This window comes from Daphnia carinata, chromosome 1, assembly GCF_022539665.2.
Source record: "Daphnia carinata strain CSIRO-1 chromosome 1, CSIRO_AGI_Dcar_HiC_V3, whole genome shotgun sequence".
Classification (NCBI taxonomy): Eukaryota; Metazoa; Arthropoda; class Branchiopoda; order Diplostraca; family Daphniidae; genus Daphnia; species Daphnia carinata.
In genome coordinates this window covers 7,949,548-7,965,857 of record NC_081331.1, presented here as the reverse complement: position 1 = coordinate 7,965,857, position 16,310 = coordinate 7,949,548, and the positions used below count along the sequence as shown (strand labels likewise).

Sequence of the window (16,310 nt, the reverse complement as noted above, 5' to 3'; positions counted from 1 at the left end):
ACATCTTGATGACAATCGAATGTCTTCGCACTTTCAATTTAAAACTCATTCCTCCCTAAAACAAAAGTTCTACGGAATTGGATTTGTCGTGGCCACCGTTACTTGGAGTGATTCTGTTAAACATCCAACATATTGGGTTTCAAAGGACACTTTCACTGTCATTTCAAATTAATTACGAGTTTATTAATTCTGTTTATTTGATAGAAATGAAACGAGAGCATAAATTAGAAAAACAAAAAACAAGTAGGAATGGTGCGGTGAATGCTAAAGCGCAAACATCTGTCCAGCAAATGTGTTATTCCAACGGATCGGATGCAAGAATTTGTACCACCTCTTCTTGGACTGTTTCAGTTTCCGCCTGAGCAAAACTAATTCTTTTTTCGAAAGCTGTAGTATTACTAAAGGAATGCCTCAATGACGTAGCGTCCGGCGCCTTCGGATTTGAACCTTGATCGAAAATCTGGATCAATGGAGTTAGTTTGCGGACGCTTTTACGATTGGTTTGCGATGCATTGCAATCTTCAGCCAGCACATCCGGTTTCGACTCGTCAGCCTTCTCGGAAGACTCTGGTTCCTCCGTTTCAACTCGTCAGCCTTCTTGGAAGATTCTGGTGCCTCTGGTTTCAACTCGTCAGCCTTCTTGAAAGGTTCTGGTTCCTCCGGCTCCTCGACTGCCTTTGGATCGTCGTCAGCAGCAACACAAAAATATTCAATCACGTCCTCCGGATTTACTGCGCGTTCGATTTCTTCGAAACAGGGCACAGAGATGGTGCTGCTGCGAGGTATGTCGTACCCAGGCGACGGGCATTTCACTTTAGTTTTTAAAGGTAAGAATGGTTTGAGTTCCTCCACCTCTAGATCCTCTTTGCTAGCATTCCCGCAAGAGATAACCGACTTCTTCCTGGCAGGTTTCTCATTTTCAAGGGATAGTGTCAACTCGGAAGAGTTTCGAGATGATTGGATTGCAACCGTAATGATGTCTTGGCATGGATCAGCGGGTGTTGGATCGAAATATTCCGGCTGAACGAGGCCAGGTGATTGGGGCTCCACAATTTCAATTACTGTAGCTTCGTAAGTATATGCGTTTTCGGAAACGAAAGCTTCTTCCTGGACAGATTTTTCGCCTTCCGATTTTCGAGATTCGTGCCGTTAGAGGACTGAAATTACGGGCACTTCGGCCACTTCACGTTCGGTGAGTTCCACCAACTGCTCTTCTAGGGGGTTCGAACTCGTCACAACTAGAATAGCACCAAGCCAATGCATGAATGCACTAGTGCCAAAATCGGCCGCAAGGTGATATGGAGTATTCTTGCATGTCATTAACGGTGCGTGATGCCACGCCCTAATTCGTGAGTGCTACATAATAATTGAAAATTTTAGACATTTACTCAAGTGTTTTGTTTATAATTACCTTGGATGTTGTTTATCACTATTTTCTGAATACAGTTCATTTATTACATTGTGCAATAGTTTCACTGAATTTAAATGAGAATTAGTTTAAGACGGAAAATGCCCGCTAGCGTTATCAACATGGTTTGGGGTCGTCATTCACGGTATATAATAGTTGCGTGAACATCTTTAACGTAGCGGCACTTGAACAATGACTGGGTATGGTACACTCCCAATGTTGGGAACTAGTACCAAGAGTCTGTAAGCAATTACAACTCGAAACGTCAAGCGTTGGTATGATGATGATGGCACCCACAATGATTGGTCCACCAATCATTGGCCCCCCATTCCAATGCAGAACTGAATAGAGATGTAAGAGCTATCAGCTGATGCGAGATGGGGATCATATAGTACAGCAATATGATCTCCATCGGGGCAGGTCTGGAGGATACTAGTATGTCAGTCAAGTGCTTAGCGCAACCTTTTTGCCTATTTTTTCAATAATTAAAATAAAAACTGTCAAACCGAAACTCCTATCTCTGCCGAATATTTAAGCATTTCCTTAACATATAAAAATCTAAGGGCGAAATGAGGAAATAGCCATTAGCTGGGCTGCTGCATTGCCTATCTGGTTGTACTTGGCGATCTCGGTCCAGAAATATTAATCAAAATAGGTGTAAATTACTCCTTGCAGTCAGCACGAATACTTATTCTTATGGCAGGTAAGCTCTCTACTGGATGCCAGTGATATTATTACCATAAGTGTAATGTCCTGTGTTATATCAATCCAGCAACTAGTCGGATGCCAATGATTCAATTTAGATTAGGCGGATAGGTTGTGACCATGCTCCTTGGCTGGCTATCACGTACTGTATTCGTCTCTAGTCTCCCCACATAGCAACAGCGCTATCTGGTGGCTGTATCAAACATTACATCACATCCAACCTTTAACAAATGAAAACACAAAGAAAAAGGACACATACTCTGTATCACATGGATGCAGACTTGCCGCGATCGCGATCAAAAATTGATCGCCGATCCGATCTCCGATCAAAAAATTGATCGCCGATCCGATCTTTTGAAAAAGATCGGAGATCGGGTCGGCGATCCCAAAAAATTGATCGCGATCCGATCGTTTTTAGCGATCAAACTTTTCGCCATCTAGCTGTAGATTTTCAGCCGCAGGGTTCTATTTCACTGCTATTTATGCGAATGCCAATTGAAGGAAACTGTTTAGTGTTCACCCTCAATGGCCGCCAGTGACTGTCGCTGTGACAGCCAATGCTATTTTCGCGAAACAGTGTAAATTTTTACCGTTAGATGCTGCACAAAAATGATCGCTAAAAATGATCGGCAAAATTTGATCGCCGATCCGATCAAATTCAAAAGATCGGATCGGAGATCGCGATCGGAAAATTGATCGGCGCGGCAAGTCTGCATGGATGGATGACCAAAATTTCTAGGTTGACTGCGTTACGAGGGTAGCACTGAGTTGCAAGAATAGTCATACATTACGACAAGAAAAAAATTGTGATACGAAATTTGACAACAGGTAGAGAACACAGCTACATGAGCGAATCAATGGTTTTCGGTTGCTAGTTGACTTCGTAATCTTCGAATCTCTTCGGGAGGTTACAGTTGCGTCTGGGGCGACCGGTTGGCCTTTGGTGACCGATGTGTTCTCCTGGATCTGGAGTGTTGAAGTCAACAGGGCTTTCCGGTTCTGTTCTCTCCCTGTCGTTGCTCGGCACATTTCCTAAAAGATTTTCGTTATGCTGATTTTGCTGATCAAGTTCTTCGTCTTCTTCGGGGTTGCAATGAACGTCTGGGCTTCCGACTGTTCCGGTTACTTCTTTGAAGTAAAAAATGTTTCGAGTGACTGTGTGGGTCCCGCGGCTTGCTGTGATCATGTTTCCTTTGACAGCGACTACAGTGTAGATTTCCGGATGGAAGGGAGGGTCAATCTTGTTGCGGACGCTGTCTTTTCGGAGAAGAACCTTGTCGCCTAAGTTGAATACACGGAGTTGAGCGTGCTTGTCTGCGTGTTTTTTCATGTTCGCTTTTTGTTGGGCATCTTTCAGGCGGATTTTGTCGTCTGTTGCGTTAGAGTTGGTGAATTCTGGAATCCGTGTTCTTAGCGGCCGGCCAAATAACGCGGTTGCAGGTGGTACTCCTGTTGTTGAGTGGGGTGTTGCCCGATAGTTTAAAAGGAATGTAGAGATGTTCTCTTTCCATGACAAACCTTCGCCGGCCAAACACCGGATTGTTTTCTTCAGGGTCTTCATAAAACGTTCGACGCCACCGTTAGCTTGTGGCCACAGAGGGGTGACTTTGCGATGTTGAAAGTTGAATTCCTCCGCGAAGTCCTTCATATTCTTGCTCGAGAATGGTGGACCGTTGTCACTTTTGAGTGTTGTTGGGATGCCAAACATGGCGAAAACCTCTTTCAATCTGGGGATTACGGCGTTCGCCGATGTGCTGGAGACTTTTTGTATGACCGGGTAACGTGAGTAATCGTCATAGATTACAAGAAGATAATTGTTATCGGGCAATTGTGCAAAATCCACGCTGATCTCGGTCCATGGCCCGGACGGGAGCTGTGACATCAGCAGAGGTTCAGGTCGCACAGTTGGGTTGGCTGCCATGCATGGGATGCAAGAGCTAATCCTTATTTCGACCAGCTTGTCTATTCCAGGGAACCACACTTTTTCTCTGATCAGGCTTTTCGTCTTCACAATTCCCGGATGACATTGGTGCGCTGTCTTTATTACGCGATCAGTGAGCTCTTGGGGAATGACCAGCTTCGAACCCTTAAGCAGTAGTAGACCTTCAGTGGATTGTACTCGTGACAGTTGGTTCAGGACAAGTTTGAATGCTCTGACGCGCTCGGACTCATCAGGCGTTAGGTTTTCTTGTTTGGTGTCACGTTTGCGATCAAGTATGTTAGCTATGGCCTGGATCGCTTTGTCTCGTGCGGTAGCTTCTGCCACTTCCTTGATGGTAACGGCTTTTGGTGCTGACGTCATTGCGATGTGGTTGACATAGTTCTCAGCGATTACTTCTTCTCTTGACGGGGTCCTGTTCTGATGGGCTGGATGGCGTGAGATGAAGTCAGCCGGGTTGTTCTTACCGGGTTGATACTTGACTTCAAACTCGTATTGCTGAAGCTTGAGTAACCATCTTTCAATTCGGGCTGGAGGTTGAATCAACGGTTTGTTGAAAATGGTTTCCAGTGGCTTATGGTCCGTTATTACTGAGAACTTGGTACCTATGAGATACAAATGAAAATGCAGTATTGCCAAGGTGATAGCGAGAGCTTCGCGCTCTGTTTGGGAGTAGCGAGATTCGACGTCGGTTAAACGTCTGCTGGCGAACGCGACTGGGGTTTGACTGGCGTCTTTTGATGTTTGCGCTAGGATCGCACCAAGCCCGGTTGGGCTGGCGTCAACAATTAAAGAAGTCGATTTTTTTACGTCGTAGTACGCCAGCGTTACTGCATTCTTTAGACGGTTCTTGAGCTCCTGAAATGCTGTTTGTTCTTTGGTACTCCATGCCCATTCGGTTTTCTTGTGGGTGAGTTTTCTCAAAGGTTCACTGATGCTTGCAGCGTCCGCTATGAACCTACTGCAGAATGTAATCATGCCGAGGAAACTTGATACCTCGTCCGGTCCAGATGGAGGGGCGGCTTCGTCGATAGCCTGAACCTTGGCTTTGTCAGGGGCGATCCCGTCTTCGCTAAGGTGAAGACCAAAATACGTGACTTCCCTGTTCCCGAACTCACATTTTCCAAAGTTGAGGGTGAGGTTGCGCTCCTGGAGCCTTCGTAGCACTTCCCGAAGATTCTGGTCATGTTCACCTCTGGATCTTCCGGTCACGAGTATGTCGTCGCTGCGGTTGACGACACCGGGAATGCCACTAATTATTTGCCTTATGACATCGTCGAAGATTTCTGCGGCGCAGTTTATGCCAAAGTTAAGTCTCTTGTAGCGGAACAGTCCACGATGGCTAGCGAAAGTTGTGATGAAACGAGATTCCGGCATGAGCTCTAACTGATGGTAACCTTGGTTCATGTCGAGCTTTGAAAAGAATTTGGCTCCATTTAAATCGACCACGAGGTCTTCGATGGTGGGAATGACGTGGCGGGTGCGCATTATTGCCTTGTTTGGAGCGCGCATGTCTACGCACACACGAAACTTGCCGGGCTGCTTTGGTTTTGGAACCACAATACAGGGTGATACCCATGGGGTTGGACCTTCCGTAACTGGTTCGATGATATTTTCTTGCAAAAGCTTTTGAATCTCCTCCTCGACGGCTTTCCTGAGATGGAACCCAACACGCCGGTGTTTCTGCGTGACTGGAGGAACCGATGGGTCGATGTGTAGTTTCACGGTGTAATTCTTCATTTTGCCAGTGCCTTTGAAGAGTGAGGTAAATTCGCATTTTAGCTGTTCGTATCTGGCTTGTGTATGAGTTGTGTTTATGATTTTGACGAGCTTCAGGTCTTTGGCAGTTTCACAACTCAGTAGGTTGTCGGCATTGTTCTCAGCGCTTACGTACACCGTAACTTTCGACTCTGCATGCTTGGACCTGATGATTGTTGAGAATTTCCCTTTAATATCAAGCGGTTTGTTTCCGTACGCATTGATCACTGTGTTGGTTGGTTTCAGAACGGGCCTCGGATTTAATTTTTTAAATGTTTTCAACCCGATCATGTTACATGTCGATCCTGTGTCGATCATCATTGCGATTTTGGTTTCGCCGACCTGTATTGACGTCATCGGTCTCTTCTGGTTGTTGATGGCGCAGACGGAAAACACCGACTCATCGCTTGATTCGTCGGAAGAGTTTATCGCTTGGTTCTGTAGCTTTTGTGTGATTTCTTTTATCTCCTGTGTGCCACTTGAGGGGTTGCACTGATTGGAGCTTCTGCACATTTTCGCAAAATGATTTGGCTTGTTGCATTTTGTGCATATTTTGCCTATAGCTGGACATTGTACTCCATCCGCGTGTGGGAATTTCATTCCGCAGTTCCAACATACATTTTTGCTTGGGCAGATTCTGTTTTTGTGTGGCCACTCTTCCCCGCAATCCCAACATTTGCCAGTTTCTTTGCTCTGAAGTGGTGCTTGCCAAGAAGTTTTTCTTCGTTGTGGATAATTTTTTTGTGTGTTTCATTGCGTTTGCGGACTTCTGGTTGTATTTCTCTATGTTTTCCTCATAGTGATTAGCTGCTTCGGCTGATCTAGAGTGTTCTAGCATCTTACTCAGGGACAGCTGATCACGTAGACAGACCTTCCTAAATGAGCTTGACAGGCATCCTTGGATGACTTGAAACTTGATTTCACGATCGTCGTCTGGGAAATCACAGAGTGTTGCTTGCTTGCGAAGCCTGGTGACATAAGCGTCCATTGTTTCACCATCTTCCTGTCGCAGTTTCCTGAACTTGTATACTTCAAGCTCAATGTTCTGTTTAGGCTGGAAGTAAGTTTGCAGCAAGGGCTTCGTTTTTGAGTATGATTCTTTGTCTTCGTCTTCGCCCGATAGGGTGTCATACATGTCGGCCACTTCAGATCCGGCGTAGTGCAGCATCAGGGTGAGTCGTCGTTTGTCGATTGCTGCTTTCTGTGCGTTTGTATTAGTCCTCTTCTACAATGTTCATGGCCAAGAGCATTGTCTCGAACCTGGACACCCATTTCTTCCAACGTGCGCCAACGTTTTGAGGGTCGTCACTAATGGAGAAACTTTCGAAGGCTGGTAATGCGAATGCCATTTCAGTGGGCTTAGTTTATTCCAGAAGCACTATTTTCACTGTTTTCCTTTTATACACTTTCACCTCGTCGCCAATGTAATGTCCTGTGTTATATCAATCCAGCAACTAGTCGGATGCCAATGATTCAATTTAGATTAGGCGGATAGGTTGTGACCATGCTCCTTGGCTGGCTATCACGTACTGTATTCGTCTCTAGTCCCCCCACATAGCAACAGCGCTATCTGGTGGCTGTATCAAACATTACAATAAGGTTCTAAAATATATAACTTAATCATACACAGGAAATAGCATGTTCATCATATACCTCTGTGCCTCTTGAGAGATATTGAAACATTGGATGTAGTGTCAACAGTTTCTGTGGCTATGTAGTACATGTTATTGGTTTTGAAAGCATGTACATGATTCTCTGCCCTTAATTATGTTTTATGCATCCTTCTACATGAAGTATGCTACCAAAATAACAGTGCAGTTATGACAGATTTTTTTTTCTTTTTCAGTCCTTCTTTGAGGCTGGTGTCCAGAGCCTAACCGAAGGAATGTCTTCAAATATTGAAGTATGGAAAATGGGGGGTGTACTCCAATGCGTACCGATATTTTCCATGGCTTTATGATGCCAAACGTGAGTGGAAATATTTAAATTGACAAGGAGAATGCCAGATTTAATGATCAGCTTTTTAAATGCATAGGCAGGTGTTCGAAGTATACCAGAACCTTCCCTAAAAGCAATGGATCGAGTAATATCGACAGCCATTGATTTGTGCACTTTTATGTACATGGGGGTAGGAATAGCTGGCTACCTAGCCTTTGCGGATACGCATTTTACTGGCAAGTCAACATATTGTTGCGGAATCGTCGACTAACCGACGATGTCAACGCATAGCTTCCGTCTCAAAGGAAACGGAGAGGGAATTGAGGAAGACTGAGGGAAGAGTTAGTTAGTTCTGAGGTAGTGTAGTGTGTAGTCTAGGAGCCCCAAAGTGTTCTCTAAACCGTAAGACTAAAGCTATGTTATTATTGTTATCCTATTCTTTTGTATTGTGAGTGTTCAGACCGTCCGGGTATCTATGTTGTTGGGACGGACGGTCTGATGAATTATGCTGTACAGATCGTCCGGGTATGTATGTTGCTGGTTTTGTTGTTTATTGGTTGTACCTGGTTTTGGTACAGGAAAACCAAGAAAGACAGAGCAGGACGTCGGTCAAGACGTCCGACTAGGCTCGCTATTTGTGTTAGTACTTATATTCTAAGTAATACAGACAATCAATCGGACTGAAACGTAACAATATTGTAAACTTTTTGCCTAGGAAAATCGGACGAATTTCATTGGGTCATATTTTGTCTCGACTAGGCAATATCCTCATAAGTTTTGCGCCGTCTTTTGTAACTGACCTTATGAAAGTGGGATTCCTGCTATCGATTATCTTGAGCTTTCCGTCGTGTGTTTTGCCCTGCAGGACAAGCTTTCATTCATTAGTGTATGGAAAGGTAAAGCGTTAATTCATTGATGATGTAATCGTTATGCCAAAGTGTTTGCTTTTGTTTGTTTTTTAAGTTGAGGAATCCCTTCAGACGTCTGAAACTAGTGGCGGGATGTCAGGAGGAACAACCGGCTCACTTTCGGATTTCCGTTTCAAAATCCTGACATTCATAATCGTCACGGCAACCTTAATAATAGGTAAAGTTTATTGAAATCTAGTACAATAAGATGAAAAAGAAAATATAAATGTCGATTGGTGTCTGTTGGTATCTGCATTCCGAATGTCGAGTTCGTTTTAGGTCTGGTGGGTGCCACTTCAGGAACGGCAGTTTGTTGTGTTGCGCCTGCGTGGATTTATCTGCAAGTTGTCCCATCGACTTCTGGTGAACGCTGGATTGCCAAAGTGGGTCTTCGAAGAATTTTGTCACTCGCAATAACTAAAGAATTCTCCGTGCGTTAGGTACTGTTCGTGTGCGGATTGATTATTCTTCTTTTGGGCACCGCTGCCAATATTTATGCAGAGGAAGAATACTCGGAAACTCACGCTGAGGTCATCATTCCGCCTAGTTTAAGGGAAATCGAAGCCAAATTTGACCTTCCGTTGCCTCAGTCATCGCCAGCAGTAGTCATGATGGACAACTTCAATAGACTTGGTGATAAATCCTTCAATGAACCTTTTAGCTTCAATAGGTCAGCATTCGTTTTGGGATTTCATTCCCAGATTATCGTTTAAGTTGTTGTGTTTTTCGTTTCGCTTTTTTATTCTTATTCAATACTATCATTAGGATTATATTCCAATTCTAACGCGCGAGTGTTCATCCTTATCCTGATGTAGGCATAGGGAATGTAAGCCACTGTCATGTAGGGTCTGGATGTAAGGATCTTTCATATTCGTACTTCGTATTATGTATTGTGCTTATTTGTCTAGTATCTAAAAAAGTAAAAGGATTAATCGTCCAATTGCACTTCGGGAATTCTAAATACAAAATCTGAAACCAAAACATAATAAAACTTAATTTAATTTTTCAATGTTAACCTCACGCCCATGTCCATTATGGCATCAACTTCTAGTTCAACTTTTCAGTGAACTTGGGTTTTTGCGTCAAACGTCCGGTAGATGGTTGACCGTTTTGGCGCCAACTGCAATCCAAAATGCGTCCGCATTACGTGATAGAAGCGTTGGCTTAAAGGCTCCGCTGAACAGTTTGCGAAAGAACAAGATTGTGAGACGATGGATCGGATTTTTCGGTGGATTTGGATCGGCCAAATTCGTTGATCGTTGCGTTACAAAAATGAAAACTTTGATCAATAAGTGAATGCGTAAACACTCGGCTATAGTGACACAGTGAATTGTATCATTTTGTACTTCGTCTTGGAGGGGGGAGGGGATAGAGCAGTCGGTATTTAAAAAAAAATAACTTTGACGAGTGCTACACCGAGTTCGAGTGTCTTTCACTTGTTTCGAACGTCCCAAAGGATTGATTATCATTCAGGCAGCTCTTATCTCTATAACAAACACACTTCCCGCAGCGCACCAGTGAAAATTTGATTGTTTCTTCTGCATCACGTGTTCTCGGTTGTTTGGCTGTTTTCTTTCTTTTTCTTTTAAGCAATGGTTCGACTGGAACTGTCAAGTTCCGACCTAAAAACGGAAATAACAGCCGACTGAAGGAAGAACGAAGAAAAGCGAAAACAAGACGTTTATTGTTTTGAAATAATTACACCGTGTCGTCCTTCATGTTTCTTTGATTTATTGCATGTGCATTATGACCGTGTGCCTTGGTTTTGATGATTTATGTCGATGATAATCACGTGCCTTTGCGGATATAATTCTGCGGCTGCCGTGGGCTGCTGCCATACATTTGATAAACTTCCCTTTGCCGCCGCCAGTGCACCCCACGCATATATATAAATAAATATATATATATATAGTATATATATGTTATTTGATGGTCATACAAGAAAGTGCAGCTCGCTATATGAATACATCTTCTCCGTTTGGTTATTGTTCAATCGTTTTTTTTCCTTTGATGCCGTCGTGATGAAAAGAGAAAATACACGTCTATTTACTATGCATAAAGGGTGCAGTTTGCAGTTCTATGCAATAAGATATATTCACGATAGCTAAAAGAAATAAAAAATAATACAATAATTATAAGTGAAATAGTCGAATGTTTTAACAGCCATTAGCAAATCGTGTTTGATTTTTTATTTATTTATTTATTTACTTTTTGTTACAAGTAATACCGGCAACGCCGGATACCACTGAAGACCAGTCAAAACGGTCAAGAACAGGTCAAAACCTTTCAGCTCGTGAGCTGAACTCACCTTATATGTTTCTTGCGTTTTGATGGACCAAGTGCTTTTTCTAGCCAAAGAAATTTTGAATAAGAACGATAATTAAGAAATAAGGCTACATTATGGTTAAAGAACAGTATCGGGAAACTGATGTTATCAGGAAGATGTAAGTTACAAATTTTCAACCACCTTTAGTTTCCATAAAATTTTAAACTAGAAGTTGTATTTGAGATCAGGAAAAACTTGATATATATCTAACTTGTTCTTGCAACTGTAGAGCCAAAGTAAGCTTTGGAATTGTGAACCCTCAGCAAATACAACAGCAAGCCCATATGCAAGTTGTAGCACAAAGTTTGTACAATTGTGATTCTTCCCGAACACCTGTGCAATATGGAATGCTCGATAGGCCAATGGTATATTAATACCCCATAAATTCAAATCATGTATGATATTTTACATCACTTTTTTCCTTTATATTAACGGTGAATTATCTGGCATCCCTCTAAACATGCAGCCAAAAAAGGCATCATGTGATATTGTTCAACGTCTTCAAGGCAAACAGGGACGTTTTCGTGGAAATCTTTCAGAAGAGTGGGTCGATTTCTCGGGTAGAACGGTCATTTCACCCGATCCAAATTTGCGGATCGATCAAGTGGGAGTTCCAGAATTGGTTGCCAAAATTTTGACTTTCCCTACTCGTGTGAACGAAGCAAACATTGAGCTCATGAGGAAGTTGGTAAAAAATGGAGCAGACGTCTATCCCGGCGCCAATTATCTTCAAGAGAAAGACTCAGATGTCAAAACGTTCTTGAAAGATGAAAACCGCGATAGAATAGCCCGCAATCTGAAGGTAAACCATATCCTAAAATTTGCCGAATGTATTAGAAAACTTTAAAATAAATTTAAATGAACCATTTCCTTTTTTTTTTCTTAGTTAGGTGATTTGATTGAAAGGCATATGATGGATGAAGATATAGTTCTTTTCAATCGCCAACCATCTTTGCACAAGATATCTATTATGTGCCACAGGGCAAAGGTTTTACCCCATCGTACTTTCCGCTTTAATGAATGCGTCTGTACGCCCTACAATGCACATTTTGATGGAGATGAAATGAATCTCTATTTTCCCCAAACAGAAGAAGCCCGAGCTGAAGCTTGGATACTTATGGGAAATAAGTCCAATTTAGTATCACCACGCAATGGCGAATTGTTGATAGCAGCAATTCAGGTAATGATTTCACAATTTTATTCATAACGTGGTATAATGTCATTCCTGTAAATATTAATAGGATTTCATCACCGGGGCGTATCTACTGACTTTAAAGGATGCATTCTTTGATCGAGCCAAAACCTGTCAAATGGTCGCATCAATGCTAACGGGTACTTATTGTACTTAATCCTATACAATTGGTAGATTTCGTTAATATTTTCCTTGCAGCTCATGAGGTGAATATGGTCATCAAGCTTCCTCCTCCTTGCATTCAAAAACCGATGGCTCTATGGTCGGGAAAACAGATCTTTAGCCTGATTCTGCGACCTAACCCAGGAGACCGAATCAAAGTCAATTTGAGAACCAAAGGAAAGGAATATTCGAAAAAAGGAGAAGTTGTGCACCAACGACGGATTTCTTTTGGTTCGGAATTCCGAGGTGCTAGCCGGTAGCGTCGATAAATCTACAATTGGCTCCGGTTCAAAAATGAACATATTTTACGTGTTACTACGTGACTACGGAGTGGATTTCGCCATCCAGGCTATGTGGAAACTCGGTCGTGTAGCTTCTTATTACATGATGAACCGAGGATTTTCCATCGGCATTGGAGATGTTACACCTGGTAATGGTTTTTCATGGCGTTTGTTTTGTTTTCTAATTTTAATCATTCATTTGTCATGTCAGGCAAAACGTTGCTGAAAGAGAAGCAAGTACTTTTGGACAATGGTTACGCGAAGTGCGACGAATACGTTCGTCTTCTCACCATAGGTCAACTGCCTTGCCTTCCTGGTTGCAATAAAGAAGAGTCATTAGAATCAAAAATATTAAAAGGTATCATCATATTATCCGTTCCTATTAAGACATCTGTTAAAAGTGCCAATTCTTGAGTAGAACTTTCTGGAATTCGTGACCAGGCCGGAGAGGTTTGTAAAAAAGAGTTGCATCCAAGCAATAGCCCGTTAGTCATGTCCAAAAGCGGGTCCAAAGGATCCTTCATTAATATATCCCAAATGATTGCCTGTGTCGGCCAGCAAGCTTTGAATGGCAAACGAGTTCCTAATGGTTTCGAAGATCGTAGTTTGCCACACTTTAAGCGGCATTCCAAGATCCCCGCTGCTAAAGGATTTGTTTCAAACAGTTTCTATTCGGGGTTGACGCCTACAGAATTCTTTTTCCACGCAATGGATGGACATGAGGGTCTAGTAGATACTGCCGTAAAGACTGCCGAGACTGGGTAAACTTTTCACGTTAACGTTTAGTGCCGAAAACATTTACCTTTATGGCTTTTTTTCAAAGGTACATGCAACGACGACTTGTTGAGTTGTTGGAAGATCTGTGTTGCCAATACGATTCGACCGTAAGAAATTCTACCGGTGAGATCATACAGTTTGTTTATGGAGGCGATGGTTTGGACCCCACCTACATGGAAGCCAAAGATCGCCCTGTGGATTTTCAAAGAGCTCTTGTTCACATCAAAGCAGCGTCCCCTTATGCCGATGAAGATCCGTTAGATGACATTGAATTACAACAAGCTTTTGATACTATTATGGAGAAGGATGCCTTCAAATCACTTGGGGTCGACTTCAAACATGAACTTAGGTAACCCAATGCGTTTACAAATCAACAAAACATTTTTAATGCTATTATTTCATGTTCCCAGAATTTTTGTGGAGGATCAAGTCAGACGTATCCGTAAGGTACGGGAGCGTTATAAGATGGAAGGTCGGCCACTATTACCTGTAGAAAAACACTTGGAGCGCATAACCGATGGTCAACTACGAGAGTTCTGCGAATTTTCCAAAGAGAAGTATCATGGTGCAAAAATTGAGCCGGGTACAGTAGCATACGTTTATAGTTCTCTCGTAAATAGATGGCCAAATAATTGTTCTTGGCATACATAGGCACCGCTGTCGGAGCCCTTTGCGCGCAGAGCATTGGCGAACCGGGTACTCAAATGACATTAAAGACTTGTCACTTCGCTGGTGTGGCATCCATGAACATCACACAGGGAGTTCCTAGGTAAGAAAGGATTTTTTTTAAGACATAAAAATTAATAATACTGTCTTCGTTTCCCGGTCATCTTCAGGATTAAGGAAATCATTAACGCCTCAAAGGCCATTAGTACACCAGTTATCTCCACCCAACTCCTAATTGACAACGACCCAGAATATGCGCGACGAGTAAAAGGAAGGATAGAAAAAACCATTCTCGGAGAAGTAAATTTAGAAAAATGTTTTTCCGTTAGTTTTTCACTTTTGTCGTTTTAAGGTGACGGAATATTTCGAAGAAGTATATCTGCCTGATGACTGCTACATGTTGATTAAACTAGACGTGAACCGAATCCGCTTGCTGAAACTTGAGGTGGATGCAAATTCTATCCAGCGGAGGTAAATTAATAATTTTCCGATGTACAAAATTTGAACTAACTTTGGTTTAAAATTTTTTTATTTATTTTCTTTTTGTTTTCAATTTTCAGCCTCTGTACGTGTAAGCTGGGAATAAAACCAGCTTTCATCAAAGTCATCAGTGAAACAATAGTCATTGTTAAGCCCGCTCCATCTGTAAAATCGTCAATGTATCATGTGATGCAGTTCCTCAAGGAACAATTGCCTAAGGTCGTTATAAAGGTACGTTACAATTTCGGTAACCAAAACTGCCTTTCAACTTGCACCCTGCTTCAGGGCTTACCAACTGTTAGCCGAGCTGTTATCAACATCGACGGTACAAGGAAACCGCCCAGGTATTCTTTGCTTGTAGAGGGTGACAATATGCGCGAAGTGATGGCGACCTACGGCGTTCAAGGAACATCAACGACTTCTAACAATATCTTGGAAGTCTTTAGCACCCTAGGAATTGAAGCTGCCAAGTAAGACAGTTTATCTTCCTTAATAATAACAAATTTAGTAACTATTTACAAAATAATTTAGGGCAACAATTGCCAAAGAAATTCAGTATACTATGGAAAGTCATGGCATGAGTGTCGATCGCCGACATGTTGCCTTGCTATCCGATCTAATGAGTTGTCGTGGTGAAATCTTGGGTATCACCAGGGATGGTTTGGGTAAAATGAAGGAGTCCGTTTTGATGTTGGCGTCGGTAAAAGCTTGCAATAGGCTTTTTCAGAGTTAATATTCTATTTTTTTTTTCCCGTGGTTTTACTCTAGTTTAAGAGAGCTTCTGATCATTTATTCGATGCGTCTTACTATGGCCAGGAGGACGAAATTACTGGAGTATCAGAATGCATCATCATGGGCATACCTATGTCAATCGGAACAGGAGCTTTCAAGCTGCTGCATAAAACGGGGAATACTGTTCCGCCAAAACGAATGCCACTCATTTTTGATGTACCAGAATATCACTTACCAGAGGTATAAACTATCAAGTTAACAATCATGGAATCTCAGTGTTAAGTTTAACGAGGAACTGTTGAATTTTAAATTAAACTTTGTTTTCTTAGTACGGGAGTCGCATTTGATTAAGCCACCAATGTAACAGCTGGTAATGAAAATGTGTCCCTGTTGGTGTATTTACGTTTCTTTTTTTTTTTTTTTTTTTTTTTTTTTTTTTTTTTTTTTTTTTTTTCTTTTTCCTCTTTTCTAAATTGCGTCCTTAAAATATTTTAAAGCCGAAGCCCTTTTGAAATGGCACGCAATATTTAGGCAATTTTTCGTGTGGCTGAATGCCGCAAAAAATAGTTAAATTATTTCATTGGCATCTGCAAGATGTTTGAGGAGGATCGAATTCCGAAAAACAATCGAATGAAAAAAAAAACAAAAAAAAAAAACAAGCTTTAGATTTCTGTTGTCGTGTAACGTGGCTGTGTATGTTGTGATGCTTGCTTTTCGGCTTAGAAAAAAATGTCCATGTTCCATGATTTTTCCATGTTTGTTTTGTCTTTTTTGTAAAAAATTCAAAAATTCCTGTTTTCTATTTTTGTGTTTTTTACAAATACACAACGTTTTCTGAACTCTATTTTGTACTACGGCAATTGTTTATTTCGACACTAAAAGCGTTATTGCCACCACAGGCAACTTGCAGGTCGGAAAAACGAAAAAGGAAAAAAAAAAAAAACGAAAAAGGAAAAAAAACGAAGTCGGTTCTGGTCACCTCTCCATTTTGTAATCCGCTTTTGCTGCAATAACAAAGAAAACACGAACCAAATCGTC

General features: G+C 41.9%; 2 pseudogenes; one reads left to right on the top strand and one right to left on the bottom strand.

Moving 5' to 3' along the window:
- Nucleotides 1-16,310, bottom strand: part of LOC130701589 (uncharacterized) — a 90,588-nt pseudogene that overhangs the window by 65,513 nt on the left and 8,765 nt on the right.
- LOC130701611 (DNA-directed RNA polymerase III subunit RPC1-like) lies at nt 10,927-16,032 on the top strand (annotated as a pseudogene).